At 41.1% G+C, this 24,750-nt stretch overlaps 1 protein-coding gene across 2 annotated transcripts in view; it reads left to right on the top strand.

Annotated features, from left to right (window-relative positions):
- Positions 1-24,750, top strand: part of Sh3d19 (SH3 domain containing 19) — a 158,930-nt gene that overhangs the window by 76,996 nt on the left and 57,184 nt on the right. The gene's annotated exons all lie outside the window — the stretch shown is intronic.

The following is a 24,750-nucleotide window of genomic DNA, read 5'->3' as shown; positions in this document are numbered from 1 at the left end:
TACATACCTTTAAGTATTGGATAGGTTCCATTATCATAGCTCTCGATCCTAATGCTTAAACCCCTTTAAAGGATGGCTCTGATACCAGATGATGCCCAGAAAGTGCAGATGGGATGTCAATCCTGGGCATTACCCTCTCCTAAGAGTTACTCTTTCAACTGTGTGAGGCTGAGGCAGGACATGAGCCATATTAGCAGAGCATCGTGGTAAGGCACCACTGAGTGAGGCTTACGATGGCAAGCCTCAGAAACAGACTTGACCTATTTTAGATAGCTCATTGCCCAGCCAGCCATGTCATTGAGAGAAACATGGGCATCCTGCAAAGGGTTACCAGCCTCATAATTACTTTCGTTGTTTTCTTAAATTAAGATCCTCCATGGGTGTGCAGCTCCAGGCAGGAGCTGGAGAAAAATTTAAAGCACTCTCCTCAGGCAGAGCTCTCTTTTATTCTGAAGCAATAAATTCCTGGTTTTATTCTTGCAAGCTTCAGTGCAGTTCGAATTGTTTATAACACCAGAGCCAGCTGAAAAGGCTGGTGGGCCATCTGGGTTTTCAGCAGCACTTTGTCTGTGAGGTGGAGAGAGGAGAGTGTCTGATGCAATGGCTGCCGTGTCTGACCCAATTTCAGTACACGCTGTTTAATCCTAGCTTTATTTTCTCATTTACAGTGTGAGATACCTACCTATCTTAGAGGTTAGACAGAGCCTTCTGAACACAATTTCAAAGAGGCTCAACTTTGGGACTGGAGAGATGGCTCAGCATTCAAGAGCTCTTCCGGCTCTTTCAGAGGTTATGAGTTTGGTTCCCAGCACCCTGTATGCGGGGGCTGTTCACAACTGCTTGTAACTCTAACTCTGGGGAGTCTGGCGCCCTCTTCTGACCTCTGTAGGCATTTGACTCGTGTACATACCCACACATAGAAATACACATACGCTGAAATGAGAATTTACATATGTCTCTTTAAGAGCTTGAGTCAGTTTCAAAAGGCTACCATAATTCAAAGTAAGGCAATTGGCAAGTAAGACTTTATCTCACTTTAAATGGGTCACCTGACAGAGTTTAACCAGTATCTTTTAAAATTTTTCAGTTCATTTTTTCTCTTTACCCTATATGGATTGGGGTCTTCACAACAAATGTAATTCTCAGTTATTTGCAAATTTTGCTCCCCTTTTAGTATCCTGAAACAAAAGCCAATCCACTGCCACTTTGAATAGAGCCGAGTAGTATTTCTAAGAATGACTTTTGTCTTAGTTAGGGTGTTATTGCTGTGAAGAGACACCATGACCAAGGACATTTAATTGGGGCTGGCTTACTGTTTCAGAGGTTTAGTTCATTATGGTCATGGCACTATCCAGGTAGACATGGTACCAGAGGAGCTGAGAGTTCTACATCTTGATCCAAAGGCAGTCAGAAGCAGACTATCTTCCACAGGCAGCCAGAAGGAGTCTCTCTGGGTGGAGCTTGAGCACTAGGAGACCTCAAAGACAGTGACACACTTCATCCAACAAGGCCACACCCACTCCAAGAAGGCCACACCCACTCCAAGAAGGCCACACCTCCTAATGGGACAAGCATTCAAACACATGAGTCTGTAGGGCCAAACCTATTCAAACCACCACAGTCTTTGAGCAAACATTTAGTCAGCTCTATTGGTCTCTAAGTCCTAGTAGAGCATTGTTCTCCCAACAGAGAAAAGCATTCACAGATACTAATGAAAGCGTTTTTAGATATGTAAAGTGCTTTTTAAAACTCTCAAGTGAGAGCTCTAGTAGACATCAGATTAAATTTTTATTTGAATTTATAACTTTCTCCCCCAGACATGGCTATTAATAACATCTAGAAAAAGGCACCAGGAAACAGTGCTAGAGAAACTAATTAGATGGAAGTAGGAACTGAAGATAATTTAGAACGCTTGGTCCTGTGGCAATCATTGAATGGAAGATAAGAAGCTCTTTGTACCACCCCATGAGCCTTAAATTACAGATTTCAGTGACTTACGGGGACTGAATAACTAGATATTTCATCTCAAATATTTTATCTTCTCCAAGAAAATAATTTACAGCAGCAAAGAAAGAAGCAGCAAAACAAAACCTTTAAATCTACTTTTCAAAAATTATCACATGAATCTTGATGTTCCTAAAGCCTTGTTAAAATTACCTGTCATAATCTCTTTTGAAACCCATTCAGGAAATATTTTGTTTGAAAATCACATTCAAGAAAAGGAAACATGAAGTGGTTCTATAATGTATAGTGAGAAGAAGTGGCCAAGGGAAGTTTGAAAGTCAGGAAGGGGAGACAGATGGCTGGGAGTGATTAAGATAGTATTTTGTCAAGAGTTAGGTCACCAGACAGAATGAGAAGAGCTCACAGACAGGTAATTATATTCAGCATCTGTGGGATGTAACAGAGGTGGCATTACAGATCAGTAAAAGAATGAGCTGTCAACAAATGGTGCTAGAAACATTGATTATCCAGGTATCAAACATCCACATGCACCCACCCCTTTGAGATAAGCTGCAAACCCACCAAAGAAGGGAAGTCAATATGAAATGCTTGAAGAAATATGTAAGATGGTCTTTGTGACTTGAGAGTACACAGTGAGTGAGTGAGCGTGTGTGTGTGTGTGTGTGTGTGTGTGTGTGTGTGTGTATGTATGTATGTATAAGTGTATATGGATGTTTTGTCTGTATATATGTGTAGCTTACATTTTTATTTTTCTTTTTTTCATCTTTTTTTGGGTTTTTTTGTTTGTTTGTTTTTTTCGAGACAGGGTTTCTCTGTGTAGTCCTGTCTGTCCTGGAACTCACTCTGTAGACCAGGCTAGCCTCGAACTCAGAAATCCGCCTGCCTCTGCCTCCCAAGTGCTGGGATTAAAGGCGTGCACCACCACTGCCCGGCAGCTTACATTTTTCAAACACCTGCTTTTAATGATGCTTCTTAAATCCTTTAACCTCCCTTCTAGCCCACCATCCATCAGAGAATGTGGAAAAGAAAGATTATTAGTATACATGGGGCAGTGGATCTGTTTAGAAATGGTTTTTTAGGGCAAATCCCATCTGTGTTGTCAGGAAATCAGCAGTTCAGTTCAAAGGTCAATAGCGACAACTACTGACAAGTATTTCACAGATACACCAGCAATTCACTTCAGTAGTGTTAGGATAGCAGCAGTGGTGACATGAAAGCCAAGGCATCAGCCCAGTCAGCATGAGTCAGCAGGAGGGATTAGGACCATCAAGGACACCAGAAGTTCTCCGCTGTGCCTCTCTCAGCAAAGCGAAGATCACTGAAGACTCGGGACCAAGAAGGATTGCAAAGCTAGCTCTACAAGCAAGCCGCTCTCACAGTCAGTCAGGTCCTATTTATACTCCCTTCAAACATCACAGGGTTGCCTCATCACATGAGTCTGTCTTAGCAAAGCTCCATTTGAGTGTGTATCAGGTGACATCACTCTGCCAATCTCCCAAGTACGCAGAAGTGGCAAGAAGCCACCAGCACACCACCAGAAGGTTTTTGGTATATTTCTCTCTATGGAGTCACCACAGATGGAGCTCAATAACACATGTAAGGTGAACCAATACACACGTGTCATTTTAGAAGAATCTTTAATCATGTGTTCCTTCACGAGTCTGCTTTACTGAAATGTCCTTTCACCTGTGTCTGCTTCAGGAAAATACTCCTTGACGTGTTTGCCCCAGGAAAACACCATCCAACACAACTGACTTTCCAAAGAACCCTTAAGTTTTCATTTTATTTATGTCTTTGTATGCCTAGCCAGAAGTGTTAGATCCCCTAGAACTAGACTTATAGATGATTGAACCTGTGTCCTTCAGAAGGACAGTCAATGCTCTTAATCTCTGAGCTGTCTCTCCAGCCCTCACAGTGAGCTTGTTAAACTCAACAAGTACAAGACATAAAAAGATGAGTAAATTGGACTGGATAAAGAAATTTAAATTTAGGTATCTGAGTATGTCATAAAAACATAAGAAGGGAAGTGTGCCCATGTAATACACACAAGTGACAAAGGATAGTGCCCAAGATAAATTAAAAACTGCATTTCAGAAGAAAAAAGGGAAAAAAAAACACAACTCTTTTGTCTTTTCTTTGGGTCAAAGAATTCACAAAAGATGAAACTTAAGTAATTAAGAAAAGATTATTTAAGCCAGGTGGTGGTGGTGCATGCCTTTAACCCAACAGTTGGGAGGCAGAGGCAGGCAGAGCTCTGTGAGTTTGAGGCCAGCTTGATCTATAGAGTGAGTTCCAGGACATCCAGGGCAACACAAAGAACCCCAAAACACAAAAAAACCCTTCTTTCCTTCAGGAAGGAAGGAAGGAAGGAAGAAGGGAGAGAGGAAGGAAGGAAGGGAGTAAAAGAAGGAGGGAAGAAAGAGGGAGGGGAGGGAGGTCAGGGACAAACATGCAGGAAAAATAAGATAATTAATACATAAAATAATAAAGTAAACTAAAAAGAAACAGGGTTAGAGTAACACGTGTTGCTCCTTTTGAAAATACTGTACAAAATTTTTCAGCATAGCTTTATATGATTTATTCAACCAGTTCTGTTTGAGTCATATTTAGGTTGTTTCCATGTCATTACAGTTAGAAATTGTCCCATTGTGAACATCTTGTATGTAGATCTGTCTGTGAAAACCTTTATTGTTTCTTTCCAGAGAGACTCTTTATTTTCTCATTTTTACTTTCATAATCATTTCAAATATTAAATTTGTACATGGCCTATGTTCCTACCTTTGAGCTTTCACATACCTCCCTGGTGGTATGGTGTCTAGGAAGGACTCCAGTGTAACTCAGAAAATATTTATAGCACAGAGTTTAGTAAACACAGAATTAAGAGCTGCTGATGTTAATATCACAGCAAACACCTCATGGTTAAGAGTTTCAAAGGTTCCTAGTTCTCAGCATTGGTACCCATAGTTGATCATGGTTCTTGACACTGGTACCTGTCATTGATGGTTCTCCACATTTCGTACCTGTCATTGATCATGGTTCATAGCATCGGTACCTGTTGTTGATAATGGTCCTAGGCATTGATACCCATTACTGATGTTGATGTTCTCTTTGGCCCATCACCATCATCTTATTATAGTTTTAAATAGAATGTCTGAACAAAAGATATACCTTGTTTTTTTCTTTTCTCTTTCTAACTATGTCTGTTAAATCCTTGTGCTCTTATGGGCGCCATTTAACTACTGTAGTTCTGTAGCATTTCCCTTCCCATATGTTTTGATTTCTGTACCTCTATAAACTATAGCTTGTGTGTAATTACTTCTTGGCATAATGCTTTGTGAGCTATAACGGTAACATTACTTTTGCTCTAAGATCTATGAAGTTTGAGACAAGGTGAAAAATTAAAGTGCATATGGGTTTTTTGAAAGAAAGAACCCTTTTTGCAGAGGAAGGCAAGATAATATGAATTGTGCTGTTTTACTGTGGTTTTAAGAAATGGGACTTGAGTATTTCCCTGCGGTGTGATGGGAATGAACGTTTATATTGTGTCTGTTGGATAACTGAACCGTTTTATCAGCTGACCTACGGCTGCCATCAAGCTTACCTGGGAGGTTTTCTGAAGTTGCAAATTAAGCAGCAGGCAGCTAGCTTTGAAACAGCTGGCTTGTATTTATGTTCTCTCAAGACGGGCCTGTATGGCCACCATTTTTCAGCAGTCCAGGGAACACATGGAACTCCTGACCCTTTCATTCTTTCCTCTCTTTCCCTTGGGTTGTATATTATATTTGTTCTTTACTTTTCTGTACTATAATTTAGAAGCAGTTATTTACAGCGCTGCAAAGCCAATATCACAGAGACTTTGGTTGAGTGAGCTTGGTGTACAGCCTTGTGGCTCAGTCTGTCCTTAGGTTATGTTCTACCCCAACTAATAAATATCTTTGTAAAATGGGGCTTTAAATTTTATTTAAATATACCCTTTACTGGCATAGCACAGACCACCTTTTTCAAGTATGTTGGTTACCACTATAAACTACAAAAGCAAACTAATTCCTAGAAAAATCTCTGTCTAGACAGTTGGTTAAAAACAAAAACATTCAGTTGGCTGAGACCTCATGCCTCCTGCTGCTCAGAAAGGAACCTATGCTTTCCCTGAAGCTAAAACTTGAATAAACAGAGAAATCAGGACTGGGCTCACTGGACCCAGACTGGAGCTCACTAGACCCAGGACTGGAGCTCACTGAACCAGACTGGAGCTTACTGGACCCAGGGCTGGAGCTCACTGGACCCAGGGCTGGAGCTCACTGGACCCAGGGCTGGAGCTCACTGGACCCAGGGCTGGAGCTCACTGGACCCAGGGCTGGAGCTCACTGGACCCAGGACTGGAGCTCACTGGTCCCAGGACTGGAGTTCATTGGACCCAGGACTGGACTCTGGTTGCTTAGAGAATTCTATACATCAGAACTTTAACATCAGTCCCAGTGATGGTTTGCCTCTTATGTTCTAGCTCCTGTGGTAGATAGCCTTGCAGAGATTATCACCGTGCACAGCCTTGTGACTGCATTGAAAATAAGATGAGTGTCTGAGGAGGCTTATCTCCCTCCCTTCTTCCCTCCTTTTGGGACAGAAGGGATGAGAATTAGTACTTTCCTTTTGGTAATTAAGAAAACAAAAGAATAGAGGGAAAGTACCAGCTGCCTCATAACCTTCAGAGGAATGTGTCTAAAGAACAAGCATTCCTCCAGCTGCACCTCTTTCCTCAGATAAGGCTGTCCTTGGCACTCATGCCCTGCAGGCAGGCCAGAGGTGCTATGCTGCAGGTGCTAGGATAGGCAGGACCTGAAGTTTACCAGCAGCCATTGCCCACTGGATCCTGAAGAGAAGATCCGGACGAGGCGGTCCTCAGAGACTGCACTGTATCCCTCACCATTTCCATCTGGGGAGTTTCTCTCTTTAACACCTTTGGCTCTTTAAAAAAAAAAAAAGGTAGAATTACATGTGTTTATTCTAATTATGAGGCAGAATATGTTCATGATGAGAAATTTTTAAAAGACAAGTATAGAAAAGGGAGCAAAAGCATCTAATCATACCTAAGCCACAGTTAATCATTATTACATTTTAATGTAATTTTTTTGATTCTATCTTTTCAAATAGATTATGAATTTAATATGGAAAGAGGTTCATGAGTATGCTATTTTTAAACTGTTGTGTTTATTTCATTAGTTCATGAATTTTTTCCATTTTAATACATATTCTTAAAATTATGCTTAAAACTTTTTATAACAATAAAAAATGCTGTAGAAAGTCTACAAAAAAGTCAAGAAAAAGGATCATCAGTAATAGTTCAATAGTAACTAATGTTAGTATACTGATGGCTTAGCATTTTGCTGTGAATGCCCGTTGTGTATCTATTAACATAGTTCTTGACAAAACAATAACCTGTAAGCATTACATACTCTTTCCTAGTACCCATCTTGCAGGTGTAGTATACCAAAGGTTAATTATCTTCCTGTTGGCTGCCATTCAGCTGTTCCCACTCTCTCCCTCATTGTCCTTTCTTCCTTCCAAAGGGGTCTCACTGCGTAGCCTCAAACTCAGTTCCCCTGCCTCTGCCTCCTGAGCATGCCCAGCTTCTCACTCTTAATAAACAGTGCTGTGAACAGTCCTGTATTTGCATTTTGTCGCCCACCTGTGTACAAATGATCTTTGCTATAATGAATTGACTTAAACTTTTTAGATAAGGCTAAGTAAGCAGTGAAATGCAACAGCTTAGAAGTTGTGTTTCAGTTCAACAGGTTAGAAGGGGGGGTATGTTTGTGTGTGTGTGTGTGTGTGTGTGTGTGTAGAAAACAGAAGACAGCCATGCTAACTGGCCAGGAGCTCCTGGAGACTCTCCTGTCTCTGCTTCCACCTCCTCATAGGAGCCCGTGATTACAGATGTCCACTGTCACACTGTCACACCATCTTTAGATGGGTTCTGGGGATTTGAACTTGGATCAGCACACTTTTACTCCAAGTGTTTTACCCTCAGCCTGCTTAGATGATTTAAAAAGCATTTAATCTTATGATATTTTCAATTTACAATAGATTTACTGGATGTAGCCTATTACAGTGAAGGAGTATCTGTGCTGCGCAGTGGCTTTGCTAAAAGTTGGCGTTCTCACTCTGTAACATCTTTTTTTTTTTTTTAAAGCTGTTCCTTTGCCCTGCATTATTTATGGGTATAGCAGAAGAAAATAACAAGCATATTGGTTTTTGTGAGGGTGTAACTCAGTGTGGCTGAACACTTACATATCACTTTGTAAGGCTACAGATTCAGTCTTTCTCATCTCTCATCTCCCAAACACACACATTGTATCTCAGTATAACTCACATTTTTTTCACAAGAGCATTCACACCCACGTCTATTGTCCATTCCTGTAAATTTTACTTCAGACTCCTAATCAATACTTTCCAGGCTGTATCTGAAATAGTAACTATATGTGTTCAAGTTGAGGAAACTTTTTAGGATGTTCTGAAGTGAGCTTTTAAAGCCCCGTTGCAGCTGTGTGGCACACCCTTAATGGTAGAACCATTCTCCAAGGGACTGTAGAATGGAGCCGCTGTTCAGGCTGCCCGAGTTCAGATCCTGACCACATGATTTAGGACCTGGGTTCCCTTGGCAGGTTTGATCTTTTTACTTCAGGTTCTGCTGCAAATGGGGCTAGGTGTAGTGTCTACCTGTTAGGTTTATGGTACTTCCCTAATTGCTGTATTTGTCAGCAAAACAGTACCAGTAGTAAATGTATCTATATTAATAGATATATTAGGAAGCTAAAGAGATGACTCAGCAGTTGAGAGTGAATACTGCTCTTGCAGAAGACCAGAATTCAACTCCCAGTTACCCATATTGGATGAGTCACAGGTACCTGTAACGCCAGAATCAGTGTGCCTCTGGCCTCCAAGAGCACCAGCACTAGAGTGCACATGTGCACATGCAGACCCACACACGTACAGAATCAGTAACATAATAGAGCTTTTATAAGAAGAGATAAGAGATTGCAGAGACTCGCTCACAATATTGTAGAAGCTGACTAAGCAAGTCAAGAGCCAGGGGATAGGCACAAGGGAAGCAAGTTGGCAGTCTCCCACACAGACTGAAGCAGCTACAGGGTGCTGCCTGTGAGTAGAGTTCTCCACCCCAGAAGCCTTACTCTCCCTTTGAGGCATTCCAGTTGAGTGAACCAGACCAATCTGGACTTATTTACAGCTAACCTCCCTATCTATATAATGCCTTCAGAGGAGCATGTAAATTTGTTTGAATACTGAAAACTGTAGCCAGCCACACTGACACATAAAATTGGCCACCATAGTCTCTTTGGACCTTGGGAAAAGCAGACTAAGCCTACTTATATGAGTTTTGATGTCATTACTGCTTCTCAAGGTCAGGACTCTGCATCTCTCTAACTCAGAAAATGTTAATATTTTGATGTTTGTCCATTTTTTGTCATAAATAACTGCACAGTTAATATTGATTGTGGTCCTGAAGAGTTCTGTCATTTTGAGACAGGTGTCTAATCATGATAAGATTCTACATAATAAAAAGAGCCTAGGGGTTTTACATGGCTGCTGTGCTTGCTTTATCTGCACCAGAAGTGCCTGGGGTTGTAAGGAACTGTGGGTTTCGACTTGATGATAAGATGTTTTCTTAGACTACTTGAAAAGAAGAGATTTGGTTTTTTGCGTGTATTCTGATTTTTTTGTATAATCAGGCCACTTTGAAGGAAACTGATTGCATTCCTTTGGAAATAAGTCCTCACCTCCACTCAATCCACACACAGAATGACTACACACACACACACACACACACACACACACACACACACCCTTGGAGAAAAAGATAAGACACTAAAGTCTGATCACGACATTGTCAGGATGCTTTCTGGTGTTTTGGGGACTCAGGTTTAGGAGTCATCTGGGAATGAGCCTGTGTGGGTGTGGGTTCTCCAGCCTGTGTTCAGGGTATTGATTCCATGGTTTTGAACAATGTGGTGATAACTGTCACAAAAGCTGACCCCATGCAGTGATGGCGGCTGCTTGTAGCTGGTGCTTTGCCTGCTTCTCTGAGAACTCTCTCCCCAGGCCCAGCAGAAGCTCATGCACCTTGAGCCAGGCTCTCCCATGATCCCACACCTTCTGGATGTAGCTGGTGGGCCTCTAACCTGCAGGGTTTGCTAATCAAGTCTTTGATCAAGTTTAAGCTAGAAGAGCCAGAGCTTTAAAATTAACTTCTTTTGGTTCTTGGAAGTCTTTAGACTTGGAATTGCTGGTATGTGTGTACAGATGCAGGCAGAGTCCAAGCTTAAAGATGAGAGCAGTAACAATGAGAGTTCAGAACTGGAAAGGCACGGTTTCCTCCAGTGCCACACCTTATTGGTGTGTATTTTCCTGTTTGTAAGAATTCTAGAGATAAACTTTGCATGCTCATAATAAAACTCCTCATTTCTTTAGAGCTTAAGGAGGTTTCGGGTTGTTTCATCCTCACATGATAATATGATTCCATTAAAAGAAGCAACAGCAGCAATATTGCATCTTAGAAACAAAAGCTGCATTCCTGGCATTGTTAATACTGGCTTTAAAACTCTCCCAGACTATAGTTTTCGTTCTGAAATGGATTTGGATGCCATGAATATATTAGGAAAACAGAGCAGAATGGAGCTTTAAAGTGTTTACAGCTAAGCCAGATCCCTCCCGCCATCTCCTACAGGAAAATACATCGCTTGCCGTATGGACAGTGGCAGCAGATGCTTGCTTCAGTGAACAATAGGCATCTTTGTTATTTTTTTTCTTTTTTTTGGGGGGGGGGTTCTTGAGTTATTTTGTTTTCTTAAACCAAAAAAGATTTAAAAAATATTTTTCATGTAGGATTTCTTAAAACAAAATGCAATCGATCTTTTCTTCAAGACAAGGCCTTTACTTGGCCTTGAACTTGCCATGTAGCCAAGGATAACCTTGAAAATCTGATCCTTGGCCCTCTACCTCCCATGTGCCACCATGCTCAGTCTATGGTGGCACTGGGGACTAAGCCCAGGGCCTTGTGCATGCCAGGCAATCACTCTACTGACTTACTGTATGTCCAGCCCCTTTTTACCCTTCACGATCAATAGTCCCCTGTTTCTTCTGTCACCTCACATTTAAGTCTTCTAGCCTATAGGATATTCACTGAAAGATGACAGATTCTCATAGTTGCTTGGCAATTAATCTATACTTTTATAAGATGGTCTGTGTGTGTAGGTGTGCACACACAGCTGAGCATTGACTTCCTGTGAGGCAGTGAAGGACAATGCTAAAGCACCCAGGCTTTGAGCCAGAGTAAGGTCAAACCCTGGCTTCCTCAGTCACTGGCTCTAAGACTCTGAGCATTCAAATTACATAAACTTTCTCATCTGTAAAGTGAGATCATAACTACTTTTTAGGTCTGGATTGAATTAAAAGTCTTTAGAGTCTATCAATTATACTGGCCTTTGTTTTTTAGTATTGGAAGTTAATAAATATCAAATCTGACCCCCTTTGCTCTTGTTGGGTTGTGTCTTTGTTTTGCATTAAGAAGACTTAAATTGAATCTTACAGTTTGAAGTTTCATAATTTTTTACTTGGTAGGTAGACTAGAGGTCATCTACTCTGATAATATCATACTATCTAGGCAAGGAAATGGCATTATACGGCATAATATGCTCACACCATGAGCGTGGCAGGACTGAAGTTGGGTCTTAGACTTCTGGACTCAGTTCAGTCACTTTACATACATGATGGCAGTAGATCATAGGGCCTAAGCCTTGCATTCTCCCAGAATCCTTGTGCAGCCTTAATGCAGATACATACTTCATACATAGAGATGGGTTTTCTCTGGACACCAGTCTTGGTCTTTGTTTGCATGAACAAAAGACTTAGTCCCAGAATTTAAGTCAAGCCTGTTCTGGGTAAAGATCAAACCCAGACCTTGCATTCTTCTACTGAGCTACACATTCTGCCTCACTTTATATTAGTTTTGATCTTTACGAAAATAACCTTGGCACCAACCAGATAGCTCAGCAGGTAAAGTTTGATCCCCAGGACCCAGATAGTTGAAGGAGAGAACTGACTTCTGCAGGTTGCCCTCTGACCTCCATATGAGGAAATAACTACCCCCTCCCCAATAAATAGATAAATACAATTAAAATAATTCAATGAAAACATAGCCTTTACAGGGGATTAAGGCAGGGGGATTGACTACACAGTAAAGCATTGGAACACACACACAAGAGAGGGAGTTTATGTGATCTCATGTCAGAAAGGTTAGAAGGATTGTGATTTCAAAGATAACTTCTTACACTGAATTGCATGCAGACATTTACAATATGTTGACTTCACAGCTTCTCCCTAACTATTTGTCTTCAGTCATGGGCACCATTATGTCCTAGTCAACGTTCTGACTTTGTCAACAGGTTTCTCTCATAATGGATATTATATTTCTCTCTATCCATAATATACTTCTGTAGTGTTATTTACATAGGTTGGGTTAACTGGGGGATGGATACATGTGGCATACATGCATGTGTGTTCATGTGTCTATTCAAGTATGGTAGCCAGGCTGGGTCAGAGTTGCGGCAGTGGCTGTTATGCTCCTTCATTTTATTCTTTTGAGACAGGGTCTTTCAGTGAGCCTGGAGCTAGGCTGGCTGTTCACAAGTCTCTTTTCTCCAATTTTTCCCTACCATCCCACACACAGTGCTGGGGTTATAGGTTCCTGTGGCCATGCCCTAGTTTTTATATGGATGCTGGAATCCAAACTCATAGTTGCTTTGCAAGCACCCAAACCCATTGAGATGTCTCTGTAGCCCTAATTTTAAAGCCTGCCATCCACACTAGTTTGTTTTTTGTAAAGATTTCAGGAAAAGGTGGATTACTTAAAGTTTCACTGAAATGAGTATATCATTTCTTTACCCATAATTTCCTGTAGAGTTAATCAAATCTATATTTTAACATTCTTATGTCTTTGACTCCAGTTAGATAAAGACACTAAGGACAAAAGAAAGTGAAGCAGGGACTTTTTATAAGCAACAGTCTTTTTTTCATCCTGTGCATTTAGAGCTGCAGCCAGGGGCTGTTGGTTTCAGATCTTGTGAACTTGAACCATGCCTGTTGCATATGAAAACAGAAATTTATGGGCTGGAGAGATGGCCCAGTGATTATAGCGTACTGGCTGCTGATCCAGAGGTTTTGAGTTCAATTCCCAGCAACCACATCATGGTTCACAACCAACTGTAATGGGATCTGATTCCCTCTTCTTATGTGCATGAAGATAGTGTTCATATAAAAACAAATACACAAATAAGTAAAGTAAATTTTAAAAACTTATATCTTAACATTTAATTTTATGAAACATTGATTTGATATTAAATAGATGTACTGGAATTCCTGTACAGTGGTATGTTGAAAATAGAATTCATTTATATTAAAAAAAATAACTACTCGTGAGGCAGAGGCAGGAGAATCTCTCTGAGTTTGAGGCCATCCTGGTCTAAATACTAAGTACCAGGCTAACCAAGAGTACATAATGAACCCCTATGTCAAAAACAATTATTGTATGTGTTAGCATTTTTCTAAGTAATGAGGTAATTTTTTTTTTTTTTTGGTTTTGGGTTTTTTTTGTTTTTCGAGACAGGGTTTTTCTGTGTAGTCCTGGCTGTCCTGGAACTCACTCTGTAGACCAGGCTGGCCTCAAACTCAGAAATCTGCCTGCCTCTGCCTCCCAAGTGCTGGGATTAAAGTCGTGCACCACCACTGCCTGGCTGTAATGAGGTAATTCATACTAATTATTAAGATGTGAAATTTAATTTTTAAAAAACAATAATTTTGTTCCGGCTGTATTATCTTAAATCCTACTGAGAACTGGCAGTTTTTGCCTACTGATCTTTTCTTTGTTTCATTAATAATTCCTTTTTTGTAGCTTGAAAGGCCAGATAACATACTTTTACCTGAGTTTGTCGGAGTGGTGAGCCTGCAAGTGAGTCAAGCCAACCCAAGATGGCTGAGACCTCATTTGGGAAAATACATTGGTATTTGACAAGGATTTTAAGACCTTGAGGAACAACTATGTTAGTCAGCTTTAACATTTTTGTTCCATCTTATTTGTGGAGAGATGTAGCATATGCTACACCTGGACGGTCTCTTCTCTCCTTCTACCATGTCCTAGGGATGGTTCTTAGGTCCTCCGGCTCGGCACATGCTTTAGCCACTGAGCTGTCTTCATGGCCCCATCGCTCAGCCTACAGTGAGACTATGTCGTCACCTTTTCTGATACTTTCTGTGAGGTTGTTATCACTGCTGGACTTCCTGTCATGGAGGTCACACCCAGTTGTCTTCAGACCCCGGCTTTCTGAGTTGTGGCTTGTATGAGTAATGTAGACTTTAGGGTAAAACTTGGAGTCTTAGGTTCTCACTCGGCCATGGACAGTTCTCTGTGCGATTGCCTCCACCACACACCTCTCGTCCTTCTTTTCCTGGGGAGAGGAGAGCCCAGTGTTCTCTGACATGGTTGTTTGCAGACAGGAACAGCTGTAAATCTTGGGGGAAAGTTGTGGCCTTGGTTTCAGTGGGTCCCTCCCTGTAACAGAATGTCCAGTGTTACCACAATAGCTGTCATTTCATCAACAGCAGGAATAAAACATGGAGTATGATTGAATATCTTATCAAATATTCAGTGGCATCTAAGCCAGGATAAAACAGGTTGAATCACAGGTTGAGAAAATAACAAAGTAATAGATACAAAAGCACAAAATCAATGTAAATTTCTATAGTAGAGACCTCCCGAAGCCTTTGGTTTACTAATAACATGCATTTTGAAAATGAATTGAACCATGTCCTTGGAAAATAGACATTTCTTGAGAATGTTCCTCGCTCTGGTAGCTTGGACGAACAATGTAAATGAAACATGAGTTCCTTCTAACAACGAAAGGGTTTGTTCTCTTTGGGGAGTCTTGACAGGAACTCCAGCAATGTGTAGGCACAAAACTTTTATGCAGATATTTAGAAATGTCTCCTTTACATAAGCAAGACTATTGGAACTCCCACCAGCTAATTCCTATTCCATGCAAAGCCACTGGAAAACCAAGAGCCCATCTGGTGGCTACTGGACATTGGAGCCCTTCAATGGAGCCCTTTAATGACCCCAGAGACAGTGTCCATTTCTAGACTAGGGCAGCCAGAGACGAGCAAGCTTTAGTGTAAGAGTATCTTCATCCAAGGACAATGACTGTTAATGAAGACCGCAGATAGTAAGACAGCACCAAATATGTAGTCAGGATATTTAAAAGCATCAAGGAGAACAGAAAGGGGAGAAAACAGCAGGTATGGAGTCCATCAGAGCCAAGGTCAGCCTCTGCCTAAAGGATGATGAGGTCACACTGGGCAGCTTTGAAGTAACGCTGCACAGGGCAGTGTGTTGCTGCTGTGTCGTATGTCCCACCCCACCCTTCTTCCCTCCCACACTGGAGGTGTGAATTGTATTCAGCCATTCTTCCTTAGCCTCACAGTGAAATGGCCCCAAGTATAGTCTGTGCTGAAGCAGCAGAGCACACAGGAGTAAACAGCACTTGTAAAAGGTACAAATTACTCACTATTCAGTGTGAATTACTTCTTATGGCTCACTTTAACCCCTTGTGGTCTGAATGTTTGTGTCTCACCAAGCTCCCTTATGCTGAAGTCTTACCCTCCATGTTGATGGCCTTTGCAATGAGATCGTTCTTCATTTTCTGTTTTAAGCTTTTAATTATTTATTTTCTCTTTCATGTGTGTGTAGAGGGGTGCGCATTCATGTGAGGTCAGGAGACAAGCTTGGATGTCGTCTTTGCTTTCTGAGTTGTTTTAGGGAGGGTCTTTTGTTCTTGCTCTGTCCTCCAGGCTAGCTGGTAGGTTCCCCCATCTCCCTTCTCCCACTGAGCCATCCATCTCCTCAGCCCCGCAGGTAGGATCTTTAAGCTGGGATTGTGTTCTGAGGGCAGAGCCCTTCAACAGAAATCCTCAGCAGACACTTGTCACTTTGCTATGTGAGGACAAGGACAAGTCAGTCTCTATGACCATGAAGCAGGTCCCCATCAGATATGCAGTGCTTATTGTCACCTTGGCCGTGACCTTCCCAGCCTCCAGATCCATGAGAGAGAAAACTCCCTGTTGATTTTAATGAGCCTGTAAGTCTGTTTTGGTTTTTTGTTTTTTTTTGAAGCAGCCTGAACGAACTGATCATAAACACACACACAGACACACATACACATACACACAGACACACAGACACACACACATACACACGAGAGCTGATAAATTTTTACAAATTTCCTGTTAGACACTGGCAATATTAAGAACTAAATTGTATTAACTCACAAATCTTTTTGATCTGTCTTTTTGTTTGGTTTGTTATTTTATTTCAGACAGAGTCATTCATTAGCCCAGGCTAGCCTGAAACTTACTATGTAGCCAAGCTGATTTTGAACTCAAGGCAAATCTTCTTGCCTCAAACTGTCAAGTGATGAGCTTATAGGCATCAAGTATCGTGTCTGGCTTTAATTTGCAATTAAATAAATCACAAATGAATGTGCTATTAGAACACCATCTCCTACTGTGTTTGCTTGCTAGGTGTGCAATATGTACTTCTCTCAGTGGGTGGCGCACTGTAGCTGTGGACAGTCAGTGGTGGGACTATTCATACTGGAAATGGGCAGACCAGGGGGCTGACTTATCACTCTGCTCACTGTCTATACTTAAAGTGATGGTTAAAAAAAAAAATGTTAGCGATGCAGATTTAACTTGCACGAATACAGAAAGCATTATAAAAAGCTGGGGAGACGGTTTAGTGGTACATGCATGCATGTGCGCAAGACAGATGGAAGCATTACGAAAAGTGCACAGAATGATGAATGAAACGTTCCTCCTCTGTTTGGGAATTATTGTTGGAGTCAGCAGCAATGTTGTCACCGTCACTGACAACAGAGCCAAAGCCTCCACATTAAACAAGAAGGTCTCGTAAACACAACCGCAGACAACGGTCTATGCCTCAGATGCTAACAGAGTTGTCCTCCCAAGCATGTTATTGTAATGTAACACTACCATGCCACTGTGGTCCGTAAGCTTCATACGATGGACACAATGTTCTGTGTAGTTCGTACATTATTTTATTTATTACCATGTGTGTTTATAATGTGGGCACTCCTGTGGAGGCCAGAGGACAGCTTTGTGGAGTCACTTCTTTCCTTTCACCTTTAAGTGGGTTCTGGGAATCAAACTCAGATCACGGAGCCTCAGAGCAAACACTTTTATCCACTGAGCCGTCTTGTCAGCCCGGTGAATTATTTTAAAATAACTTGCTGTGGCAAAAAGCAAAACAAAATAAATCAATCGGCTCATGTCAATTCCTACACCTTTGAATAATGAACATTATATTTAAGCCGTCATCCAGTCAATCACTATGTGAAATTAGCAGCCTAAGGTCAGATTTATTTACCATTATAGGAGAGAAAATCCCCTGGATCCAAAGTTGAATAATAAAATGACTCAGGACCTGTATGCAGTGTCAAAGCTGTTTACGAAAAGAAAATGATGTTTCCTAAACCACCCCTGCTGAGGCATGAAAATAAAAGAGAGTTAACAATCACACTCCATCAGTGTGCACACTTAGAATTTTCAAGAGTTATTTAGGTTTATTTTATGTGTTTTGTTTTGCCTGCATGTATGTCTGTACATACATATGTACTGTCCTTAGAGGCCAGAAGACGACATCAGATCCCTTTGAACCTGTAGTTACAGCCAGCTGTGAACCACTGTCTGTGCTGGGATTTGAACTTAGGTCCTCTGGAAGAGCAGCCAGTGCTCTTAACCACGGAGCCATCTCTCCAGCACCAACACTTTTTAAAAAGACATTCATGTAATTAGTATTTCTTGAGAGCATTTGTGAGGTTCCAGTTTTTCCTAGGTGCTGGGGACAAGTGTAAAAATGAGCCACTGCCTTCAAAACCTTTGTAGGGAAGAGAGAAGTAAACAGTCAATTAAACAAACAATTAACAAAACCCGGGATGTTAATGCAGACTAGGAGACAGGGACCACCTTTGGACACTTGGAACCTTTACAAAATAATTATCAAATATAGAGCTAATCACCTGCCAATTCAAATAAAGTATATCTAAAGGAGAGGGCATTATCAGACTCAAAAAACTAAGAAAGTACATCTTCCTTTCTGCTAATACAAAAAGATCGAACAACAATTCCTAGTAGCAAAACTTTTCAGACAGGAGTGATATCATTCACCTCGATTTCAGCAGCCAGAGCCAGAGCCATCTCTCAAAGGACCCAGCCAGTCCAGGGCAGGCATGTGCAGAAGCACTTGGCACAAAGTCCAGTATTAACCTGAATCTGTAACCAATGATAACATCACCCTAAGAGTGTCTAAACACTAATTATTTATCTGGTCATGATCCTTCCCAGTTATAAATTACCAACAAGAGAAATAGGCTGAAATGAATCTGTGTACAGGTATGTGAATGGACAGTTAGTTTTGTTTTGGGGTTGGAGAGATGACTCCAGCTGCTCTTACAGAGGACCAGGGTCAGTTCCCAGCACCTACATGGTGGCTCTAAACAGCCTGCAACTCCAGTTCTAGAGGATTGGATGTTGTCTTCTGGCTTCTGAGGGTACCAAACAAGCACATGAGGTACATCCATTTATTCACATACCTAAAACAAAAATAAGTAAATGTTTTAAAATGTTTACGATGAATGCAGATGTGGATGCTTGGAGCCAACCGTCAGACTGAACTTAGGGAACCTGGTGAGGGAGCAGTCAGAAAGACTGGAGGAGCAGAGGGGGACTGCAACCCCATTGGAAGAACAACATAGGCTGGCCTGACCATCTAGTTCTCCCAGAGACTAGACCACCAACCAAGGAGTGTGCCTAAAGGGATCCATGGCTCCAGATACATGTGTAGCAGAGGATGGCCTTGCCTGACAGCAATGGGAGGGGTGGCCCTTGGTCCTGTGGAGGTTTGATGCCCCAGAGTAGAGGGATGCTGGAGCTGTGGGGTGGGAAAGTGTGGGTGGGTGGAGGAGCACCCTCATACAGGCAAAGGGGAGGGGGGGAGGGCGAATGTGGGATGGAGGGTTGGTGGAGGGATAACCAGGAAGTGGAATATCATTCGAGATGTAAACAAATGGAATGATTAATAAATAAAAAATAAAAATAAAAAGTTATATTAGGGACTAGAGAGATTGCTCAGTGGTTAAGAGCAAACTGCTGTTTCAGAAGAAGTGTTTGGCTCTTAGTAGCACCCAAGTCCGGCAGCTTGAAGACAGATGCCTAAGTCCAGCTCCAGGGGAATCTCAAGGCCCTGCAGGCACCTGCACTCCTGTGCACACACATGCACACACATGCACACAGGCACACAGACACACACAATTAAAAATAAGCTAATCTAGAGCTGAAGAGATGGCTGCACAGTTAAGAGCACTGACTGCTCTCCCAGAGGACCTGAGTTCAATTCTCAGCAACCACATGGTGGCTCACAACCATCTGTGATGAGATCTGATGCCCTCTTCTCATGTGTCTGAAGACAGCTACAATGTACTCACATATATAAAATAGATCTTTTTTTAAAGCACTATAAAAATAAGCTAATCTTTAACAAATTACTTTCAAAGTATGGTTGACCTTTGAGAGCAGAATGATAGGTGCTAAGTCACCTGAAAGACCTTATAGGAGGTGCAGATGGCAGAGCAAAGGCACACTGTTGAGTAACAGACCACCTGTAATTATTCCACATCAGCCTTAGTTTTATTCTCCTTATTGATGGAACAACAGGACCAAATGCCTTCCTGACACCACAGCAGCCGTGGTAACTCTGCATGCTCTGTTCGGGGCAGGTTCCCTGCTGACACCACGGCCTTGTTCCAGAGATTTACAGCCGTTTCTGTCTAAGTGCAACCATGTCAGAAGACTGATTAGAAGTGGACGGCTAGGTGCTTGGTGTAGTTGTGCACACACCTGTAGTCTTAGCTACTTGAGAGGACAGAGGCAGAAGGATTGCTTGGTTGGAGACCAGCCTGAACAAAATAGCAAGACCAAATCTTTAAAAATAATCAATAAAGTATTTTTAATTTTTAAAGACTTTCTGTGTACAAGTGCCTGGCATGTGTGTATGTGTGTGCATCATGCGTACACCTTTGGAGGTCAGATGCGGGTGTCAAATTATAGACAGTTGTGAGCTACAGTGTGGGTCCTGGGAATTAAACTTGGGTCCTCTGTAAGAACAGTCACTTAGCCATCTGTCCAGCCCTACAAAAGGTATTTTTGAAAGTTATTTTGGTGTGGGAAATATTGTCGTCCTTTTGTTTGGAGGGAGTGGTAATTTTGAGACATCTATCTCCCTATGTGGCCTATGCTGCTTTCCAAGTCCTGGGGTTATGTGCCTCTGTGCCTGTCTTACTGTGGTATCTTATAATAACTTACGCATTTTGTTACCATCTAAGGTGTAAAAAAAATTATCTTCCTAATTATGTCACTAATTACTTCCTTTGTTTTCAGAAGTATCAATTAATATTTTGATCAACTTCAAATGCTGAAAATGCATATTTGTCTTGTCTTTAAGAAAAAAAGAAACGACTTCCATCCCTCTTGGCAGTTTTATTTTACTCTCGTAAAGAATGAGGAAACATAAACTCATGTTTTCAATCTGGTTTCTCTCCCTGTTGTTTGCTGTTAAACCTGCTGGTCTTTGAGTGATTTTGTATCAGTCATAAGGTTTGACATTTTTGCTGTAGAATAGTGTACTGATTGACTGAGGTGACTCTAGTCTTGTCTGAACAGTACTGATGCTGAAGTTAAGGCTCCTCCCTAAGCTCGCATGCACGCACATGCCCTTGTATAATGTATTCTGTTGCTAGCCCAATTCCAAATGTCAGCTGTTTCTGGAACTTCAAGTTTTCTGTTACTGAATTTTTTACTTTTTGCCTACATCATCAGTAGATACCAGAGACCTGTGTTAGGAATTTCTGTCTCCTAGATTTCAATATTGGTTGCTTCAAAATGGGTTAGAAACACTACCAAAAGAAGGGCCAGATGTAACAAGGGGCGGTGTGGAATATATTTCTGTCTTCCTCTCATTCTTCTTGCTTTCTTCTATTATCTTTCTTTTCACACGGATGTGTGTGTGTGTGGTGCATAGGTGTGTACGTGTGTGTTTGTGTATGCATGGACACACATGTGGTAAGGGGTGTTCTTATACATTAGTGGGCCTGCATATTGAAGCCTAGAGTTGAACCCCAAGATCACTCATATCTAGTCTAGCTTGCTCAGGAAGTCCCACCTCTGCCTTTGGAGCTCTGGGATTACAAGTGGGGTGCCACATGCACCAGACACTTGTATCCGTTCCTGAGGTCGGAAGGCTGGTCCTGGGCTTGATGCTTACTCATCGAGGGCACTAACTTGGGAGTAAATCTCCAGTCACTCACATCTTTTTCTCAATTTTTTTTCCTTTTTTAAAATACTTGTGGGTGTTCTGTACATATTTGTCTGCGTACCATTTGTATACAATGCCCATAGGAGCCAGGATTGGATCCCTGGGACTGGAGTTACAGATGCTTGTGAGCTACATGTGGATGCTGGGAACTGAACTTCATTCCTCAGGAATTGCAGCCAGTGCTCTTAACTGTTGAGCCTGTTCCTCAGCCCCACCCCATCTCTTTAACATGGTCTAAAATTGAAATAGTCTGCCAATCAGATACAGATATCTGCATGAGTTTCTTTGACTTTTTAGTGTCTCTAAAGGAACAGAGCTAATCTTTTTTTGGTTATTAAAAAAGGTGGGGTGCGGGGCTGGAGAGATGGCTCAGCGGTTAAGAACACAGACTGCTCTTCCAGAGGTCCTGAGTTCAAAATCCCAGCAACCACATGGTGGCTCACAACCATCCGTAATGAGATTGGATGCCCTCTTCTGGTGTGTTTGAAGACAGCTACAATGTACTCATCAATAAAATAAATAAATAAATATTTAAAAAAAAAAAAAAAGGTGGGGTGCTTATACCTGTTTTTTCTTGTAGAAATGGTAGGACTTTAGATATAGACTGTAATGGAAGAAATAACTGTTTTTAACTGTTAATTTTTTGTTTTTTAATTCTGACCACATGACTACTCTAGGTTCTACTGCCCCCTGGTTTCTCTGGGCAGACAGGGCCTGCCTGTCTACCACAGGAGTTAGTACCTTGTTTTTCCCTGAGATCCCCTGAAGTGTTAAAGGGTGTGTGTCACACCATTACTTATTAAACCAGAATGACAGCTATCAGGGAACAGTGTTTCTCTTCTGACTGTTTAAAGTTCTTTTCACAGCCTCTCAGGCATTGTTGAATAGGGTGTAACTTGATGAGTCCATTTCCTTGAGATTTGTTTACATAGGAGATGTTGTTGTGAATTTAATATGTCAAGAAGTTTTATAAAAAGCTGTCTGTAATATATATTTAATTTAAGGTTTTGGGGCAACACCATATCAACATATTGTTTATGTTAGAATGTATATATGTATATGTGTATGTATGTGTGTGCATATGTGTGTGTGTTTGTGTATGTATATGTATGTACATGGCTTGAGAAGGAATTTATGGTATGATACAGAAAATAGTATGTAAAAAAAACTTAGATGCATGCTAAAAATTAGGTTGGAATTTTAAGCCCGTTCTAAGTTCTTCTTTGAAGAAAACAGAAATACAAATTAGAAAACCTTTTGTCTGTCAGGGTCTCACTAAAGGATAGCCTTGTGGGTCAGGAATTATGTCCTACCAGGGATTGTTGGCTGGGTACTTAGTGTAATACCTTGATTAGCATGACTGTATATTTTCTTGGTTGAAACTTAAAATTTACTCCTAATACTCTAACAAGTAAGTATCCAGTTGTGTTTTGCTTTGAGGGGGAGGTAAGGAGAGAAGGGCATGTCATAAGCTAATAAGCCAAAAGGAACCTGCCATATATTGCCTAATACTATCTTTCAACTCTCCTAATATAGTAGATAATCTTTCAAAACTGTGGTGTCCTTTTTATACGTTTTACCAATAATTAAATCCTTACCATAAAATTAAATTCTATTGCCTTGCTACATATCTGAAGAGAAGAGGATTGGGATTTTAGCCCTTCTTTGTTATTAGGTTTTCTTTCCTTCTTCCTTTTTAAAGATCAGGCTCAGTTAGCTGAAGGGGAAAGATAACAAACCCCCCAGAAAAGATTTATTTCAGCTACTTAGTTCTTTGGTTCCATTCACTCAGTAGGTATTTATTGAACACAACTATATATCAGACTCATAGTTCTTTCTGTGTTCACATTTGAAGAGGTCACACTGCACATATAGCAATAAATGTCACCTTTCTCTGGCTGACTGGACATTATGCTATACTTTTCTTTGCAAATGGAGTTGTGCTTGCACCCTATCATATAGCAAGCCTGACTCAGACACATTTTTAAAGATTTATTTATTTATTTTATTATATGTATATAATATTTTATTTTATGTATATGAGTACACATTCTTCAGACACACCAGAAGAGGACATCAGATCATATTACAGATGATTGTGACCCACCATGTGGTTGCTGGGAATTGAACTCAGGTCCTCTGGAAGATCAGTCAATGCTTTGCTTTTTTTTTTTTTTTTTTTTGGTTTTTCGAGCAGTCAGTGCTCTTAATGGCTGAGCCATCTCTCTAGTCCAAGACACATTTTATCTGATGCATGTGACAGTGTGTTACTGTATCTTTTACATAGCTTGAAAGTAGCAGTACATCAATTTTTACTCTGTTTATTGGGAGCTAGCAGTCTTATAATGAGAGAGTCTCAGAGAATGTGCAGCTAAAACCCAAAAACAAATATAAAGCAAACACTCTTGAAAGTCTGTGACCTGACATGTAAGTTCTCATGTCTGTTACCAATGTTGGAGTTAAATGTTAAATGGAGTACCGAAGTTAAACGTTGGAGTCTAAAGCGCCCTCGTAGAAGGCCAACATTGCCACTCTTCTATCCAGTGTTAGTAGTGAGGCCAGCCCGCCAATGCCACATGCTTGTCAAGGTGATGTTCCGTATGAAAAATGCCTCTTTATTTTCCTCAGTTCCAACAGTGGATTCAAGGCTCAGGACCTGTGAGACACATGTCTACCACTGAGCTATAGCCCCAGGTTATTCAGTTTTTGAGCCAAGGTCTCACTGTGTATCTCAGACTGGCCTTGACCTCACCATTCTCCTAACTTTACCTCCTCAGCACTGGGATTTCAGGCATGTGCCGCCAGCCCCAGTGAACAGTTCCTGGTTTTAGACTCAGACACTTGGGGCAGGACGTGCCTATAACACAGCGTAACTGGATATTGATCTCAATAGGACAAAACCAGCAGCAGAATTTGAAGATCTTTGTGCTAAGTGGGTTGTGGTAGAATCACTGGAACTAGCTAAATTATATTTCTTTCTGCCTGCAAGTGGGATTAAGCTCACATCAGTTCAGCGAGCACATGATGCAGTTCCACCGAATTGCTCTGTGAAAATGGGGAGAAGCCATTATTTCTCCTTGAGAAACCTGCAATCTAATTAGGAAGTCAAGACATGCATGTATTTAAAAAGGGAGAGCGAGAATTAGGAAGGAGGGGGCAGCACACTCCAGCTTTAACTCTTCTGTAGTTCTAACAGTTGAAAGCATTTCCCATGATCTTTGAACTTTATATAGAATTTCTTTTTAATAGACTTAGAGCAATATGAAACTAAATCT

Source organism: Grammomys surdaster, unplaced genomic scaffold, assembly GCF_004785775.1.
Source record: "Grammomys surdaster isolate TR1022 unplaced genomic scaffold, NIH_TR_1.0 125834, whole genome shotgun sequence".
Taxonomy (NCBI): domain Eukaryota; kingdom Metazoa; phylum Chordata; class Mammalia; order Rodentia; family Muridae; genus Grammomys; species Grammomys surdaster.
This window is presented reverse-complemented; position numbering and strand designations above follow the sequence as displayed.